Below are 19731 nucleotides of genomic sequence, written 5' to 3'. Positions count from 1 at the left end.
GCCACTTGCTCCCCGTTCTACCACAGTCACATCTACAAGCTTACTCTCGCCAGTTCACCAGAAGCGATACGCCATTATTTGTTGACCTTAAGACTTTCACAGTACTCCTTGCGGGAGCTCCTCGGGATTGCCAATGTAATTCGCCTTTTGACGAGGCATTTGGCTACCCTAAGAGAGTCATAGTTACTCCTGCCAGTTGCTCCCCGTTTTACCACAGTCACATCTACAAGCTTACTCTGGCCGTTCACCAGAAGCGATACGCCATTATTTGTTGACCTTAAGACTTTCACAGTACTCCTTCCGGGAGCTCATCGAGAATGCCGATGTTTTTCGCCTGTTGACGAGGCATTTTTCTACCTTAAGAGAGTCATTGTTACACCTGCCAAATGCACGCCGTTAACCACAGCCACATTTTCAAGCTTCCTCTGGCCCAGTTCACCTGAAGCGGTACACCATTATTTGTCGGCTTTGAGACCTTCACTGTACTCCTGCCGGGAGCACCTCGAGTTTGCCGATGTATTTCGCCTATTGACGAGGCATTTGGCTACCTTAAGAGAGTCATAGTTACTCCTACCACTTGCACCCAGATTTATCACTGTCACATCCTCAAGCTTTCTCCGGCCAGTTCACCACAAGCGATACGCCATTATCTGTCGACATAAAGTGTTTCACAGTACTACTGCTGGCAGCTCCTCGGTTTGCAGATGTATTTCGCATGTTGACGAGGCATTTGGCCACCTTAAGAGAGTCATAGATACTCCTGCCACTTGCTCCCCGTTCTACCACAGTCACATCTACAAGCTTACTCTGGCCAGTTCACCAGAAGCGATACGCCATTATTTGTTGACCTTAAGACTTTCACAGTACTCCTTGCGGGAGCTCCTCGGGATTGCCAATGTAATTCGCCTTTTGACGAGGCATTTGGCTACCCTAAGAGAGTCATAGTTACTCCTGCCAGTTGCTCCCCGTTTTACCACAGTCACATCTACAAGCTTACTCTGGCCGTTCACCAGAAGCGATACGCCATTATTTGTTGACCTTAAGACTTTCACAGTACTCCTTCCGGGAGCTCATCGAGAATGCCGATGTTTTTCGCCTGTTGACGAGGCATTTTTCTACCTTAAGAGAGTCATTGTTACACCTGCCAAATGCACGCCGTTAACCACAGCCACATTTTCAAGCTTCCTCTGGCCCAGTTCACCTGAAGCGGTACACCATTATTTGTCGGCTTTGAGACCTTCACTGTACTCCTGCCGGGAGCACCTCGAGTTTGCCGATGTATTTCGCCTATTGACGAGGCATTTGGCTACCTTAAGAGAGTCATAGTTACTCCTACCACTTGCACCCAGATTTATCACTGTCACATCCTCAAGCTTTCTCCGGCCAGTTCACCACAAGCGATACGCCATTATCTGTCGACATAAAGTGTTTCACAGTACTACTGCTGGCAGCTCCTCGGTTTGCAGATGTATTTCGCGTGTTGACGAGGCATTTGGCTACCTTAAGAGAGTCATAGTTACTCCTGCCACTTGCTCCCCGTTCTACCACAGTCACATCTACAAGCTTACTCTGGCCAGTTCACCAGAAGCGATACGCCATTATTTGTTGACCTTAAGACTTTCACAGTACTCCTTGCGGGAGCTCCTCGGGATTGCCAATGTAATTCGCCTTTTGACGAGGCATTTGGCTACTCTAAGAGAGTCATAGTTACTCCTGCCAGTTGCTCCCCGTTTTACCACAGTCACATCTACAAGCTTACTCTGGCCGTTCACCAGAAGCGATACGCCATTATTTGTTGACCTTAAGACTTTCACAGTACTCCTTCCGGGAGCTCATCGAGAATGCCGATGTTTTTCGCCTGTTGACGAGGCATTTTTCTACCTTAAGAGAGTCATTGTTACACCTGCCAAATGCTCGCCGTTAGCCACAGCCACATTTTCAAGCTTCCTCTGGCCCAGTTCACCTGAAGCGGTACACCATTATTTGTCGGCTTTGAGACCTTCACTGTACTCCTGCCGGGAGCACCTCGAGTTTGCACCTTGCACCCAGATTTATCACTGTCACATCCTCAAGCTTTCTCCGGCCAGTTCACCACAAGCGATACGCCATTATCTGTCGACATAAAGAGTTTCACAGTACTACTGCTGGCAGCTCCTCGGTTTGCAGATGTATTTCGCATGTTGACGAGGCATTTGGCCACCTTAAGAGAGTCATAGTTACTCCTGCCACTTGCTCCCCGTTCTACCACAGTCACATCTACAAGCTTACTCTCGCCAGTTCACCAGAAGCGATACGCCATTATTTGTTGACCTTAAGACTTTCACAGTACTCCTTGCGGGAGCTCCTCGGGATTGCCAATGTAATTCGCCTTTTGACGAGGCATTTGGCTACCCTAAGAGAGTCATAGTTACTCCTGCCAGTTGCTCCCCGTTTTACCACAGTCACATCTACAAGCTTACTCTGGCCGTTCACCAGAAGCGATACGCCATTATTTGTTGACCTTAAGACTTTCACAGTACTCCTTCCGGGAGCTCATCGAGAATGCCGATGTTTTTCGCCTGTTGACGAGGCATTTTTCTACCTTAAGAGAGTCATTGTTACACCTGCCAAATGCACGCCGTTAACCACAGCCACATTTTCAAGCTTCCTCTGGCCCAGTTCACCTGAAGCGGTACACCATTATTTGTCGGCTTTGAGACCTTCACTGTACTCCTGCCGGGAGCACCTCGAGTTTGCCGATGTATTTCGCCTATTGACGAGGCATTTGGCTACCTTAAGAGAGTCATAGTTACTCCTACCACTTGCACCCAGATTTATCACTGTCACATCCTCAAGCTTTCTCCGGCCAGTTCACCACAAGCGATACGCCATTATCTGTCGACATAAAGTGTTTCACAGTACTACTGCTGGCAGCTCCTCGGTTTGCAGATGTATTTCGCATGTTGACGAGGCATTTGGCCACCTTAAGAGAGTCATAGATACTCCTGCCACTTGCTCCCCGTTCTACCACAGTCACATCTACAAGCTTACTCTGTCCAGTTCACCAGAAGCGATACGCCATTATTTGTTGACCTTAAGACTTTCACAGTACTCCTTGCGGGAGCTCCTCGGGATTGCCAATGTAATTCGCCTTTTGACGAGGCATTTGGCTACCCTAAGAGAGTCATAGTTACTCCTGCCAGTTGCTCCCCGTTTTACCACAGTCACATCTACAAGCTTACTCTGGCCGTTCACCAGAAGCGATACGCCATTATTTGTTGACCTTAAGACTTTCACAGTACTCCTTCCGGGAGCTCATCGAGAATGCCGATGTTTTTCGCCTGTTGACGAGGCATTTTTCTACCTTAAGAGAGTCATTGTTACACCTGCCAAATGCACGCCGTTAACCACAGCCACATTTTCAAGCTTCCTCTGGCCCAGTTCACCTGAAGCGGTACACCATTATTTGTCGGCTTTGAGACCTTCACTGTACTCCTGCCGGGAGCACCTCGAGTTTGCCGATGTATTTCGCCTATTGACGAGGCATTTGGCTACCTTAAGAGAGTCATAGTTACTCCTACCACTTGCACCAAGATTTATCACTGTCACATCCTCAAGCTTTCTCCGGCCAGTTCACCACAAGCGATACGCCATTATCTGTCGACATAAAGTGTTTCACAGTACTACTGCTGGCAGCTCCTCGGTTTGCAGATGTATTTCGCGTGTTGACGAGGCATTTGGCTACCTTAAGAGAGTCATAGTTACTCCTGCCACTTGCTCCCCGTTCTACCACAGTCACATCTACAAGCTTACTCTGGCCAGTTCACCAGAAGCGATACGCCATTATTTGTTGACCTTAAGACTTTCACAGTACTCCTTGCGGGAGCTCCTCGGGATTGCCAATGTAATTCGCCTTTTGACGAGGCATTTGGCTACTCTAAGAGAGTCATAGTTACTCCTGCCAGTTGCTCCCCGTTTTACCACAGTCACATCTACAAGCTTACTCTGGCCGTTCACCAGAAGCGATACGCCATTATTTGTTGACCTTAAGACTTTCACAGTACTCCTTCCGGGAGCTCATCGAGAATGCCGATGTTTTTCGCCTGTTGACGAGGCATTTTTCTACCTTAAGAGAGTCATTGTTACACCTGCCAAATGCTCGCCGTTAGCCCCAGCCACATTTTCAAGCTTCCTCTGGCCCAGTTCACCTGAAGCGGTACACCTTTTTTTGTCGGCTTTGAGACCTTCACTGTACTCCTGCCGGGAGCACCTCGAGTTTGCACCTTGCACCCAGATTTATCACTGTCACATCCTCAAGCTTTCTCCGGCCAGTTCACCACAAGCGATACGCCATTATCTGTCGACATAAAGTGTTTCACAGTACTACTGCTGGCAGCTCCTCGGTTTGCAGATGTATTTCGCATGTTGACGAGGCATTTGGCCACCTTAAGAGAGTCATAGTTACTCCTGCCACTTGCTCCCCGTTCTACCACAGTCACATCTACAAGCTTACTCTGGCCAGTTCACCAGAAGCGATACGCCATTATTTGTTGACCTTAAGACTTTCACAGTACTCCTTGCGGGAGCTCCTCGGGATTGCCAATGTAATTCGCCTTTTGACGAGGCATTTGGCTACCCTAAGAGAGTCATAGTTACTCCTGCCAGTTGCTCCCCGTTTTACCACAGTCACATCTACAAGCTTACTCTGGCCGTTCACCAGAAGCGATACGCCATTATTTGTTGACCTTAAGACTTTCACAGTACTCCTTCCGGGAGCTCATCGAGAATGCCGATGTTTTTCGCCTGTTGACGAGGCATTTTTCTACCTTAAGAGGATCATCGTTACACCTGCCAAATGCTCGCCGTTAACCACAGCCACATTTTCAAGCTTCCTCTGGCCTAGTTCACCTGAACTGGTACACCATTATTTGTCGGCTTTGAGACCTTCACTGTACTCCTGCCGTGAGCACCTCGAGTTTGCCGATGTATTTCGCCTATTGACGAGGCATTTGGCTACCTTAAGAGAGTCATAGTTACTCCTACCACTTGCACCCAGATTTATCACTGTTACATCCTCAAGCTTTCTCCGGCCAGTTCACCACAGGCGATACGCCATTATCTGTCGACATAAAGTGTTTCACAGTACTACTGCTGGCAGCTCCTCGGTTTGCAGATGTATTTCGCGTGTTGACGAGGCATTTGGCTACCTTAAGAGAGTCATAGTTACTCCTGCCACTTGCTCCCCGTTCTACCACAGTCACATCTACAAGCTTACTCTGGCCAGTTCACCAGAAGCGATACGCCATTATTTGTTGACCTTAAGACTTTCACAGTACTCCTTGCGGGAGCTCCTCGGGATTGCCAATGTAATTCGCCTTTTGACGAGGCATTTGGTTACTCTAAGAGAGTCATAGTTACTCCTGCCAGTTGCTCCCCGTTTTACCTCAGTCACATCTACAAGCTTACTCTGGCCGTTCACCAGAAGCGATACGCCATTATTTGTTGACCTTAAGACTTTCACAGTACTCCTTCCGGGAGCTCATCGAGAATGCCGATGTTTCTCGCCTGTTGACGAGGCATTTTTCTACCTTAAGAGAGTCATTGTTACACCTGCCAAATGCTCGCCGTTAGCCACAGCCACATTTTCAAGCTTCCTCTGGCCCAGTTCACCTGAAGCGGTACACCATTATTTGTCGGCTTTGAGACCTTCACTGTACTCCTGCCGGGAGCACCTCGAGTTTGCACCTTGCACCCAGATTTATCACTGTCACATCCTCAAGCTTTCTCCGGCCAGTTCACCACAAGCGATACGCCATTATCTGTCGACATAAAGAGTTTCACAGTACTACTGCTGGCAGCTCCTCGGTTTGCAGATGTATTTCGCATGTTGACGAGGCATTTGGCCACCTTAAGAGAGTCATAGTTACTCCTGCCACTTGCTCCCCGTTCTACCACAGTCACATCTACAAGCTTACTCTGGCCAGTTCACCAGAAGCGATACGCCATTATTTGTTGACCTTAAGACTTTCACAGTACTCCTTGCGGGAGCTCCTCGGGATTGCCAATGTAATTCGCCTTTTGACGAGGCATTTGGCTACCCTAAGAGAGTCATAGTTACTCCTGCCAGTTGCTCCCCGTTTTACCACAGTCACATCTACAAGCTTACTCTGGCCGTTCACCAGAAGCGATACGCCATAATTTGTTGACCTTAAGACTTTCACAGTACTCCTTCCGGGAGCTCATCGAGAATGCCGATGTTTTTCGCCTGTTGACGAGGCATTTTTCTACCTTAAGAGAGTCATTGTTACACCTGCCAAATGCACGCCGTTAACCACAGCCACATTTTCAAGCTTCCTCTGGCCCAGTTCACCTGAAGCGGTACACCATTATTTGTCGGCTTTGAGACCTTCACTGTACTCCTGCCGGGAGCACCTCGAGTTTGCCGATGTATTTCGCCTATTGACGAGGCATTTGGCTACCTTAAGAGAGTCATAGTTACTCCTACCACTTGCACCCAGATTTATCACTGTCACATCCTCAAGCTTTCTCCGGCCAGTTCACCACAAGCGATACGCCATTATCTGTCGACATAAAGTGTTTCACAGTACTACTGCTGGCAGCTCCTCGGTTTGCAGATGTATTTCGCGTGTTGACGAGGCATTTGGCCACCTTAAGAGAGTCATAGTTACTCCTGCCACTTGCTCCCCGTTCTACCACAGTCACATCTACAAGCTTACTCTGGCCAGTTCACCAGAAGCGATACGCCATTATTTGTTGACCTTAAGACTTTCACAGTACTCCTTGCGGGAGCTCCTCGGGATTGCCAATGTAATTCGCCTTTTGACGAGGCATTTGGCTACCCTAAGAGAGTCATAGTTACTCCTGCCAGTTGCTCCCCGTTTTACCACAGTCACATCTACAAGCTTACTCTGGCCGTTCACCAGAAGCGATACGCCATTATTTGTTGACCTTAAGACTTTCACAGTACTCCTTCCGGGAGCTCATCGAGAATGCCGATGTTTTTCGCCTGTTGACGAGGCATTTTTCTACCTTAAGAGAGTCATTGTTACACCTGCCAAATGCACGCCGTTAACCACAGCCACATTTTCAAGCTTCCTCTGGCCCAGTTCACCTGAAGCGGTACACCATTATTTGTCGGCTTTGAGACCTTCACTGTACTCCTGCCGGGAGCACCTCGAGTTTGCCGATGTATTTCGCCTATTGACGAGGCATTTGGCTACCTTAAGAGAGTCATAGTTACTCCTACCACTTGCACCCAGATTTATCACTGTCACATCCTCAAGCTTTCTCCGGCCAGTTCACCACAAGCGATACGCCATTATCTGTCGACATAAAGTGTTTCACAGTACTACTGCTGGCAGCTCCTCGGTTTGCAGATGTATTTCGCGTGTTGACGAGGCATTTGGCTACCTTAAGAGAGTCATAGTTACTCCTGCCACTTGCTCCCCGTTCTACCACAGTCACATCTACAAGCTTACTCTGGCCAGTTCACCAGAAGCGATACGCCATTATTTGTTGACCTTAAGACTTTCACAGTACTCCTTGCGGGAGCTCCTCGGGATTGCCAATGTAATTCGCCTTTTGACGAGGCATTTGGCTACTCTAAGAGAGTCATAGTTACTCCTGCCAGTTGCTCCCCGTTTTACCACAGTCACATCTACAAGCTTACTCTGGCCGTTCACCAGAAGCGATACGCCATTATTTGTTGACCTTAAGACTTTCACAGTACTCCTTCCGGGAGCTCATCGAGAATGCCGATGTTTTTCGCCTGTTGACGAGGCATTTTTCTACCTTAAGAGAGTCATTGTTACACCTGCCAAATGCTCGCCGTTAGCCCCAGCCACATTTTCAAGCTTCCTCTGGCCCAGTTCACCTGAAGCGGTACACCATTATATGTCGGCTTTGAGACCTTCACTGTACTCCTGCCGGGAGCACCTCGAGTTTGCACCTTGCACCCAGATTTATCACTGTCACATCCTCAAGCTTTCTCCGGCCAGTTCACCACAAGCGATACGCCATTATCTGTCGACATAAAGTGTTTCACAGTACTACTGCTGGCAGCTCCTCGGTTTGCAGATGTATTAAGCATGTTGACGAGGCATTTGGCCACCTTAAGAGAGTCATAGTTACTCCTGCCACTTGCTCCCCGTTCTACCACAGTCACATCTACAAGCTTACTCTGGCCAGTTCACCAGAAGCGATACGCCATTATTTGTTGACCTTAAGACTTTCACAGTACTCCTTGCGGGAGCTCCTCGGGATTGCCAATGTAATTCGCCTTTTGACGAGGCATTTGGCTACCCTAAGAGAGTCATAGTTACTCCTGCCAGTTGCTCCCCGTTTTACCACAGTCACATCTACAAGCTTACTCTGGCCGTTCACCAGAAGCGATACGCCATTATTTGTTGACCTTAAGACTTTCACAGTACTCCTTCCGGGAGCTCATCGAGAATGCCGATGTTTTTCGCCTGTTGACGAGGCATTTTTCTACCTTAAGAGGATCATCGTTACACCTGCCAAATGCTCGCCGTTAACCACAGCCACATTTTCAAGCTTCCTCTGGCCTAGTTCACCTGAACTGGTACACCATTATTTGTCGGCTTTGAGACCTTCACTGTACTCCTGCCGTGAGCACCTCGAGTTTGCCGATGTATTTCGCCTATTGACGAGGCATTTGGCTACCTTAAGAGAGTCATAGTTACTCCTACCACTTGCACCCAGATTTATCACTGTTACATCCTCAAGCTTTCTCCGGCCAGTTCACCACAAGCGATACGCCATTATCTGTCGACATAAAGTGTTTCACAGTACTACTGCTGGCAGCTCCTCGGTTTGCAGATGTATTTCGCGTGTTGACGAGGCATTTGGCTACCTTAAGAGAGTCATAGTTACTCCTGCCACTTGCTCCCCGTTCTACCACAGTCACATCTACAAGCTTACTCTGGCCAGTTCACCAGAAGCGATACGCCATTATTTGTTGACCTTAAGACTTTCACAGTACTCCTTGCGGGAGCTCCTCGGGATTGCCAATGTAATTCGCCTTTTGACGAGGCATTTGGCTACTCTAAGAGAGTCATAGTTACTCCTGCCAGTTGCTCCCCGTTTTACCTCAGTCACATCTACAAGCTTACTCTGGCCGTTCACCAGAAGCGATACGCCATTATTTGTTGACCTTAAGACTTTCACAGTACTCCTTCCGGGAGCTCATCGAGAATGCCGATGTTTCTCGCCTGTTGACGAGGCATTTTTCTACCTTAAGAGAGTCATTGTTACACCTGCCAAATGCTCGCCGTTAGCCACAGCCACATTTTCAAGCTTCCTCTGGCCCAGTTCACCTGAAGCGGTACACCATTATTTGTCGGCTTTGAGACCTTCACTGTACTCCTGCCGCGAGCACCTCGAGTTTGCACCTTGCACCCAGATTTATCACTGTCACATCCTCAAGCTTTCTCCGGCCAGTTCACCACAAGCGATACGCCATTATCTGTCGACATAAAGTGTTTCACAGTACTACTGCTGGCAGCTCCTCGGTTTGCAGATGTATTTCGCATGTTGACGAGGCATTTGGCCACCTTAAGAGAGTCATAGTTACTCCTGCCACTTGCTCCCCGTTCTACCACAGTCACATCTACAAGCTTACTCTGGCCAGTTCACCAGAAGCGATACGCCATTATTTGTTGACCTTAAGACTTTCACAGTACTCCTTGCGGGAGCTCCTCGGGATTGCCAATGTAATTCGCCTTTTGACGAGGCATTTGGCTACCCTAAGAGAGTCATAGTTACTCCTGCCAGTTGCTCCCCGTTTTACCACAGTCACATCTACAAGCTTACTCTGGCCGTTCACCAGAAGCGATACGCCATTATTTGTTGACCTTAAGACTTTCACAGTACTCCTTCCGGGAGCTCATCGAGAATGCCGATGTTTTTCGCCTGTTGACGAGGCATTTTTCTACCTTAAGAGAGTCATTGTTACACCTGCCAAATTCACGCCGTTAACCACAGCCACATTTTCAAGCTTCCTCTGGCCCAGTTCACCTGAAGCGGTACACCATTATTTGTCGGCTTTGAGACCTTCACTGTACTCCTGCCGGGAGCACCTCGAGTTTGCCGATGTATTTCGCCTATTGACGAGGCATTTGGCTACCTTAAGAGAGTCATAGTTACTCCTACCACTTGCACCCAGATTTATCACTGTTACATCCTCAAGCTTTCTCCGGCCAGTTCACCACAAGCGATACGCCATTATCTGTCGACATAAAGTGTTTCACAGTACTACTGCTGGCAGCTCCTCGGTTTGCAGATGTATTTCGCGTGTTGACGAGGCATTTGGCTACCTTAAGAGAGTCATAGTTACTCCTGCCACTTGCTCCCCGTTCTACCACAGTCACATCTACAAGCTTACTCTGGCCAGTTCACCAGAAGCGATACGCCATTATTTGTTGACCTTAAGACTTTCACAGTACTCCTTGCGGGATCTCCTCGGGATTGCCAATGTAATTCGCCTTTTGACGAGGCATTTGGCTACTCTAAGAGAGTCATAGTTACTCCTGCCAGTTGCTCCCCGTTTTACCACAGTCACATCTACAAGCTTACTCTGGCCGTTCACCAGAAGCGATACGCCATTATTTGTTGACCTTAAGACTTTCACAGTACTCCTTCCGGGAGCTCATCGAGAATGCCGATGTTTCTCGCCTGTTGACGAGGCATTTTTCTACCTTAAGAGAGTCATTGTTACACCTGCCAAATGCTCGCCGTTAGCCACAGCCACATTTTCAAGCTTCCTCTGGCCCAGTTCACCTGAAGCGGTACACCATTATTTGTCGGCTTTGAGACCTTCACTGTACTCCTGCCGCGAGCACCTCGAGTTTGCACCTTGCACCCAGATTTATCACTGTCACATCCTCAAGCTTTCTCCGGCCAGTTCACCACAAGCGATACGCCATTATCTGTCGACATAAAGTGTTTCACAGTACTACTGCTGGCAGCTCCTCGGTTTGCAGATGTATTTCGCATGTTGACGAGGCATTTGGCCACCTTAAGAGAGTCATAGTTACTCCTGCCACTTGCTCCCCGTTCTACCACAGTCACATCTACAAGCTTACTCTGGCCAGTTCACCAGAAGCGATACGCCATTATTTGTTGACCTTAAGACTTTCACAGTACTCCTTGCGGGAGCTCCTCGGGATTGCCAATGTAATTCGCCTTTTGACGAGGCATTTGGCTACCCTAAGAGAGTCATAGTTACTCCTGCCAGTTGCTCCCCGTTTTACCACAGTCACATCTACAAGCTTACTCTGGCCGTTCACCAGAAGCGATACGCCATTATTTGTTGACCTTAAGACTTTCACAGTACTCCTTCCGGGAGCTCATCGAGAATGCCGATGTTTTTCGCCTGTTGACGAGGCATTTTTCTACCTTAAGAGAGTCATTGTTACACCTGCCAAATTCACGCCGTTAACCACAGCCACATTTTCAAGCTTCCTCTGACCCAGTTCACCTGAAGCGGTACACCATTATTTGTCGGCTTTGAGACCTTCACTGTACTCCTGCCGGGAGCACCTCGAGTTTGCCGATGTATTTCGCCTATTGACGAGGCATTTGGCTACCTTAAGAGAGTCATAGTTACTCCTACCACTTGCACCCAGATTTATCACTGTTACATCCTCAAGCTTTCTCCGGCCAGTTCACCACAAGCGATACGCCATTATCTGTCGACATAAAGTGTTTCACAGTACTACTGCTGGCAGCTCCTCGGTTTGCAGATGTATTTCGCGTGTTGACGAGGCATTTGGCTACCTTAAGAGAGTCATAGTTACTCCTGCCACTTGCTCCCCGTTCTACCACAGTCACATCTACAAGCTTACTCTGGCCAGTTCACCAGAAGCGATACGCCATTATTTGTTGACCTTAAGACTTTCACAGTACTCCTTCCGGGAGCTCATCGAGAATGCCGATGTTTTTCGCCTGTTGACGAGGCATTTTTCTACCTTAAGAGAGTCATTGTTACACCTGCCAAATGCTCGCCGTTAGCCCCAGCCACATTTTCAAGCTTCCTCTGGCCCAGTTCACCTGAAGCGGTACACCATTATTTGTCGGCTTTGAGACCTTCACTGTACTCCTGCCGGGAGCACCTCGAGTTTGCACCTTGCACCCAGATTTATCACTGTCACATCCTCAAGCTTTCTCCGGCCAGTTCACCACAAGCGATACGCCATTATCTGTCGACATAAAGTGTTTCACAGTACTACTGCTGGCAGCTCCTCGGTTTGCAGATGTATTTCGCATGTTGACGAGGCATTTGGCCACCTTAAGAGAGTCATAGTTACTCCTGCCACTTGCTCCCCGTTCTACCACAGTCACATCTACAAGCTTACTCTGGCCAGTTCACCAGAAGCGATACGCCATTATTTGTTGACCTTAAGACTTTCACAGTACTCCTTGCGGGAGCTCCTCGGGATTGCCAATGTAATTCGCCTTTTGACGAGGCATTTGGCTACCCTAAGAGAGTCATAGTTACTCCTGCCAGTTGCTCCCCGTTTTACCACAGTCACATCTACAAGCTTACTCTGGCCGTTCACCAGAAGCGATACGCCATTATTTGTTGACCTTAAGACTTTCACAGTACTCCTTCCGGGAGCTCATCGAGAATGCCGATGTTTTTCGCCTGTTGACGAGGCATTTTTCTACCTTAAGAGGATCATCGTTACACCTGCCAAATGCTCGCCGTTAACCACAGCCACATTTTCAAGCTTCCTCTGGCCTAGTTCACCTGAACTGGTACACCATTATTTGTCGGCTTTGAGACCTTCACTGTACTCCTGCCGTGAGCACCTCGAGTTTGCCGATGTATTTCGCCTATTGACGAGGCATTTGGCTACCTTAAGAGAGTCATAGTTACTCCTACCACTTGCACCCAGATTTATCACTGTTACATCCTCAAGCTTTCTCCGGCCAGTTCACCACAAGCGATACGCCATTATCTGTCGACATAAAGTGTTTCACAGTACTACTGCTGGCAGCTCCTCGGTTTGCAGATGTATTTCGCGTGTTGACGAGGCATTTGGCTACCTTAAGAGAGTCATAGTTACTCCTGCCACTTGCTCCCCGTTCTACCACAGTCACATCTACAAGCTTACTCTGGCCAGTTCACCAGAAGCGATACGCCATTATTTGTTGACCTTAAGACTTTCACAGTACTCCTTGCGGGAGGTCCTCGGGATTGCCAATGTAATTCGTCTTTTGACGAGGCATTTGGCTACTCTAAGAGAGTCATAGTTACTCCTGCCAGTTGCTCCCCGTTTTACCTCAGTCACATCTACAAGCTTACTCTGGCCGTTCACCAGAAGCGATACGCCATTATTTGTTGACCTTAAGACTTTCACAGTACTCCTTCCGGGAGCTCATCGAGAATGCCGATGTTTCTCGCCTGTTGACGAGGCATTTTTCTACCTTAAGAGAGTCATTGTTACACCTGCCAAATGCTCGCCGTTAGCCACAGCCACATTTTCAAGCTTCCTCTGGCCCAGTTCACCTGAAGCGGTACACCATTATTTGTCGGCTTTGAGACCTTCACTGTACTCCTGCCGCGAGCACCTCGAGTTTGCACCTTGCACCCAGATTTATCACTGTCACATCCTCAAGCTTTCTCCGGCCAGTTCACCACAAGCGATACGCCATTATCTGTCGACATAAAGTGTTTCACAGTACTACTGCTGGCAGCTCTTCGGTTTGCAGATGTATTTCGCATGTTGACGAGGCATTTGGCCACCTTAAGAGAGTCATAGTTACTCCTGCCACTTGCTCCCCGTTCTACCACAGTCACATCTACAAGCTTACTCTGGCCAGTTCACCAGAAGCGATACGCCATTATTTGTTGACCTTAAGACTTTCACAGTACTCCTTGCGGGAGCTCCTCGGGATTGCCAATGTAATTCGCCTTTTGACGAGGCATTTGGCTACCCTAAGAGAGTCATAGTTACTCCTGCCAGTTGCTCCCCGTTTTACCACAGTCACATCTACAAGCTTACTCTGGCCGTTCACCAGAAGCGATACGCCATTATTTGTTGACCTTAAGACTTTCACAGTACTCCTTCCGGGAGCTCATCGAGAATGCCGATGTTTTTCGCCTGTTGACGAGGCATTTTTCTACCTTAAGAGAGTCATTGTTACACCTGCCAAATTCACGCCGTTAACCACAGCCACATTTTCAAGCTTCCTCTGGCCCAGTTCACCTGAAGCGGTACACCATTATTTGTCGGCTTTGAGACCTTCACTGTACTCCTGCCGGGAGCACCTCGAGTTTGCCGATGTATTTCGCCTATTGACGAGGCATTTGGCTACCTTAAGAGAGTCATAGTTACTCCTACCACTTGCACCCAGATTTATCACTGTTACATCCTCAAGCTTTCTCCGGCCAGTTCACCACAAGCGATACGCCATTATCTGTCGACATAAAGTGTTTCACAGTACTACTGCTGGCAGCTCCTCGGTTTGCAGATGTATTTCGCGTGTTGACGAGGCATTTGGCTACCTTAAGAGAGTCATAGTTACTCCTGCCACTTGCTCCCCGTTCTACCACAGTCACATCTACAAGCTTACTCTGGCCAGTTCACCAGAAGCGATACGCCATTATTTGTTGACCTTAAGACTTTCACAGTACTCCTTGCGGGATCTCCTCGGGATTGCCAATGTAATTCTCCTTTTGACGAGGCATTTGGCTACTCTAAGAGAGTCATAGTTACTCCTGCCAGTTGCTCCCCGTTTTACCACAGTCACATCTACAAGCTTACTCTGGCCGTTCACCAGAAGCGATACGCCATTATTTGTTGACCTTAAGACTTTCACAGTACTCCTTCCGGGAGCTCATCGAGAATGCCGATGTTTCTCGCCTGTTGACGAGGCATTTTTCTACCTTAAGAGAGTCATTGTTACACCTGCCAAATGCTCGCCGTTAGCCACAGCCACATTTTCAAGCTTCCTCTGGCCCAGTTCACCTGAAGCGGTACACCATTATTTGTCGGCTTTGAGACCTTCACTGTACTCCTGCCGCGAGCACCTCGAGTTTGCACCTTGCACCCAGATTTATCACTGTCACATCCTCAAGCTTTCTCCGGCCAGTTCACCACAAGCGATACGCCATTATCTGTCGACATAAAGTGTTTCACAGTACTACTGCTGGCAGCTCCTCGGTTTGCAGATGTATTTCGCATGTTGACGAGGCATTTGGCCACCTTAAGAGAGTCATAGTTACTCCTGCCACTTGCTCCCCGTTCTACCAGTCACATCTACAAGCTTACTCTGGCCAGTTCACCAGAAGCGATACGCCATTATTTGTTGACCTTAAGACTTTCACAGTACTCCTTGCGGGAGCTCCTCGGGATTGCCAATGTAATTCGCCTTTTGACGAGGCATTTGGCTACCCTAAGAGAGTCATAGTTACTCCTGCCAGTTGCTCCCCGTTTTACCACAGTCACATCTACAAGCTTACTCTGGCCGTTCACCAGAAGCGATACGCCATTATTTGTTGACCTTAAGACTTTCACAGTACTCCTTCCGGGAGCTCATCGAGAATGCCGATGTTTTTCGCCTGTTGACGAGGCATTTTTCTACCTTAAGAGGATCATCGTTACACCTGCCAAATGCTCGCCGTTAACCACAGCCACATTTTCAAGCTTCCTCTGGCCCAGTTCACCTGAAGCGGTACACCATTATTTGTCGGCTTTGAGACCTTCACTGTACTCCTGCCGGGAGCACCTCGAGTTTGCCGATGTATTTCGCCTATTGACGAGGCATTTGGCTACCTTAAGAGATTCATAGTTATTCCTACCACTTGCACCCAGATTTATCACTGTCACATCCTCAAGCTTTCTCCGGCCAGTTCACCACAAGCGATACGCCATTATCTGTCGACATAAAGTGTTTCACAGTACTACTGCTGGCAGCTCCTCGGTTTGCAGATGTATTTCGCGTGTTGACGAGGCATTTGGTTACCTTAAGAGAGTCATAGTTACTCCTGCCACTTGCTCCCCTTCTACCACAGTCACATCTACAAGCTTACTCTGGCCAGTTCACCAGAAGCGATACGCCATTATTTGTTGACCTTAAGACTTTCACAGTACTCCTTGCGGGAGCTCCTCGGGATTGCCAATGTAATTCGCCTTTTGAGGAGGCATTTGGCTACTCTAAGAGAGTCATAGTTACTCCTGCCAGTTGCTCCCCGTTTTACCACAGTCACATCTACAAGCTTACTCTGGCCGTTCACCAGAAGCGATACGCCATTATTTGTTGACCTTAAGACTTTCACAGTACTCCTTCCGGGAGCTCATCGAGAATGCCGATGTTTTTCGCCTGTTGACGAGGCATTTTTCTACCTTAAGAGAGTCATTGTTACACCTGCCAAATGCTCGCCGTTAGCCACAGCCACATTTTCAAGCTTCCTCTGGCCCAGTTCACCAGAAGCGGTACACCATTATTTGTCGGCTTTGAGACCTTCACTGTACTCCTGCCGGGAGCACCTCGAGTTTGCACCTTGCACCCAGATTTATCACTGTCACATCCTCAAGCTTTCTCCGGCCAGTTCACCACAGGCGATACGCCATTATCTGTCGACATAAAGTGTTTCACAGTACTACTGCTGGCAGCTCCTCGGTTTGCAGATGTATTTCGCATGTTGACGAGGCATTTGGCCACCTTAAGAGAGTCATAGTTACTCCTGCCACTTGCTCCCCGTTCTACCACAGTCACATCTACAAGCTTACTCTGGCCAGTTCACCAGAAGCGATACGCCATTATTTGTTGACCTTAAGACTTTCACAGTACTCCTTGCGGGAGCTCCTCGGGATTGCCAATGTAATTCGCCTTTTGACGAGGCATTTGGCTACTCTAAGAGAGTCATAGTTACTCCTGCCAGTTGCTCCCCGTTTTACCACAGTCACATCTACAAGCTTACTCTGGCCGTTCACCAGAAGCGATACGCCATTATTTGTTGACCTTAAGACTTTCACAGTACTCCTTCCGGGAGCTCATCGAGAATGCCGATGTTTCTCGCCTGTTGACGAGGCATTTTTCTACCTTAAGAGAGTCATTGTTACACCTGCCAAATGCTCGCCGTTAGCCACAGCCACATTTTCAAGCTTCCTCTGGCCCAGTTCACCTGAAGCGGTACACCATTATTTGTCGGCTTTGAGACCTTCACTGTACTCCTGCCGCGAGCACCTCGAGTTTGCACCTTTCACCCAGATTTATCACTGTCACATCCTCAAGCTTTCTCCGGCCAGTTCACCACAAGCGATACGCCATTATCTGTCGACATAAAGTGTTTCACAGTACTACTGCTGGCAGCTCCTCGGTTTGCAGATGTATTTCGCATGTTGACGAGGCATTTGGCCACCTTAAGAGAGTCATAGTTACTCCTGCCACTAGCTCCCCGTTCTACCACAGTCACATCTACAAGCTTACTCTGGCCAGTTCACCAGAAGCGATACGCCATTATTTGTTGACCTTAAGACTTTCACAGTACTCCTTGCGGGAGCTCCTCGGGATTGCCAATGTAATTCGCCTTTTGACGAGGCATTTGGCTACCCTAAGAGAGTCATAGTTACTCCTGCCAGTTGCTCCCCGTTTTACCACAGTCACATCTACAAGCTTACTCTGGCCGTTCACCAGAAGCGATACGCCATTATTTGTTGACCTTAAGACTTTCACAGTACTCCTTCCGGGAGCTCATCGAGAATGCCGATGTTTTTCGCCTGTTGACGAGGCATTTTTCTACCTTAAGAGAGTCATTGTTACACCTGCCAAATGCTCGCCGTTAGCCACAGCCACATTTTCAAGCTTCCTCTGGCCCAGTTCACCTGAAGCGGTACACCATTATTTGTCGGCTTTGAGACCTTCACTGTACTCCTGCCGCGAGCACCTCGAGTTTGCACCTTGCACCCAGATTTATCACTGTCACATCCTCAAGCTTTCTCCGGCCAGTTCACCACAAGCGATACGCCATTATCTGTCGACATAAAGTGTTTCACAGTACTACTGCTGGCAGCTCCTCGGTTTGCAGATGTATTTCGCATGTTGACGAGGCATTTGGCCACCTTAAGAGAGTCATAGTTACTCCTGCCACTTGCTCCCCGTTCTACCAGTCACATCTACAAGCTTACTCTGGCCAGTTCAACAGAAGCGATACGCCATTATTTGTTGACCTTAAGACTTTCACAGTACTCCTTGCGGGAGCTCCTCGGGATTGCCAATGTAATTCGCCTTTTGACGAGGCATTTGGCTACCCTAAGAGAGTCATAGTTACTCCTGCCAGTTGCTCCCCGTTTTACCACAGTCACATCTACAAGCTTACTCTGGCCGTTCACCAGAAGCGATACGCCATTATTTGTTGACCTTAAGACTTTCACAGTACTCCTTCCGGGAGCTCATCGAGAATGCCGATGTTTTTCGCCTGTTGACGAGGCATTTTTCTACCTTAAGAGGATCATCGTTACACCTGCCAAATGCTCGCCGTTAACCACAGCCACATTTTCAAGCTTCCTCTGGCCCAGTTCACCTGAAGCGGTACACCATTATTTGTCGGCTTTGAGACCTTCACTGTACTCCTGCCGGGAGCACCTCGAGTTTTCCGATGTATTTCGCCTATTGACGAGGCATTTGGCTACCTTAAGAGAGTCATAGTTACTCCTACCACTTGCACCCAGATTTATCACTGTTACATCCTCAAGCTTTCTCCGGCCAGTTCACCACAAGCGATACGCCATTATCTGTCGACATAAAGTGTTTCACAGTACTACTGCTGGCAGCTCCTCGGTTTGCAGATGTATTTCGCGTGTTGACGAGGCATTTGGCTACCTTAAGAGAGTCATAGTTACTCCTGCCACTTGCTCCCCGTTCTACCACAGTCACATCTACAAGCTTACTCTGGCCAGTTCACCAGAAGCGATACGCCATTATTTGTTGACCTTAAGACTTTCACAGTACTCCTTGCGGGATCTCCTCGGGATTGCCAATGTAATTCGCCTTTTGACGAGGCATTTGGCTACTCTAAGAGAGTCATAGTTACTCCTGCCAGTTGCTCCCCGTTTTACCACAGTCACATCTACAAGCTTACTCTGGCCGTTCACCAGAAGCGATACGCCATTATTTGTTGACCTTAAGACTTTCACAGTACTCCTTCCGGGAGCTCATCGAGAATGCCGATGTTTCTCGCCTGTTGACGAGGCATTTTTCTACCTTAAGAGAGTCATTGTTACACCTGCCAAATGCTCGCCGTTAGCCACAGCCACATTTTCAAGCTTCCTCTGGCCCAGTTCACCTGAAGCGGTACACCATTATTTGTCGGCTTTGAGACCTTCACTGTACTCCTGCCGCGAGCACCTCGAGTTTGTACCTTGCACCCAGATTTATCACTGTCACATCCTCAAGCTTTCTCCGGCCAGTTCACCACAAGCGATACGCCATTATCTGTCGACATAAAGTGTTTCACAGTACTACTGCTGGCAGCTCCTCGGTTTGCAGATGTATTTCGCATGTTGACGAGGCATTTGGCCACCTTAAGAGAGTCATAGTTACTCCTGCCACTTGCTCCCCGTTCTACCAGTCACATCTACAAGCTTACTCTGGCCAGTTCACCAGAAGCGATACGCCATTATTTGTTGACCTTAAGACTTTCACAGTACTCCTTGCGGGAGCTCCTCGGGATTGCCAATGTAATTCGCCTTTTGACGAGGCATT

This window comes from Schistocerca nitens, chromosome 12 (assembly GCF_023898315.1).
Source record: "Schistocerca nitens isolate TAMUIC-IGC-003100 chromosome 12, iqSchNite1.1, whole genome shotgun sequence".
Lineage (NCBI taxonomy): Eukaryota > Metazoa > Arthropoda > Insecta > Orthoptera > Acrididae > Schistocerca > Schistocerca nitens.
Note: the sequence above shows the minus strand (reverse complement) of the source record.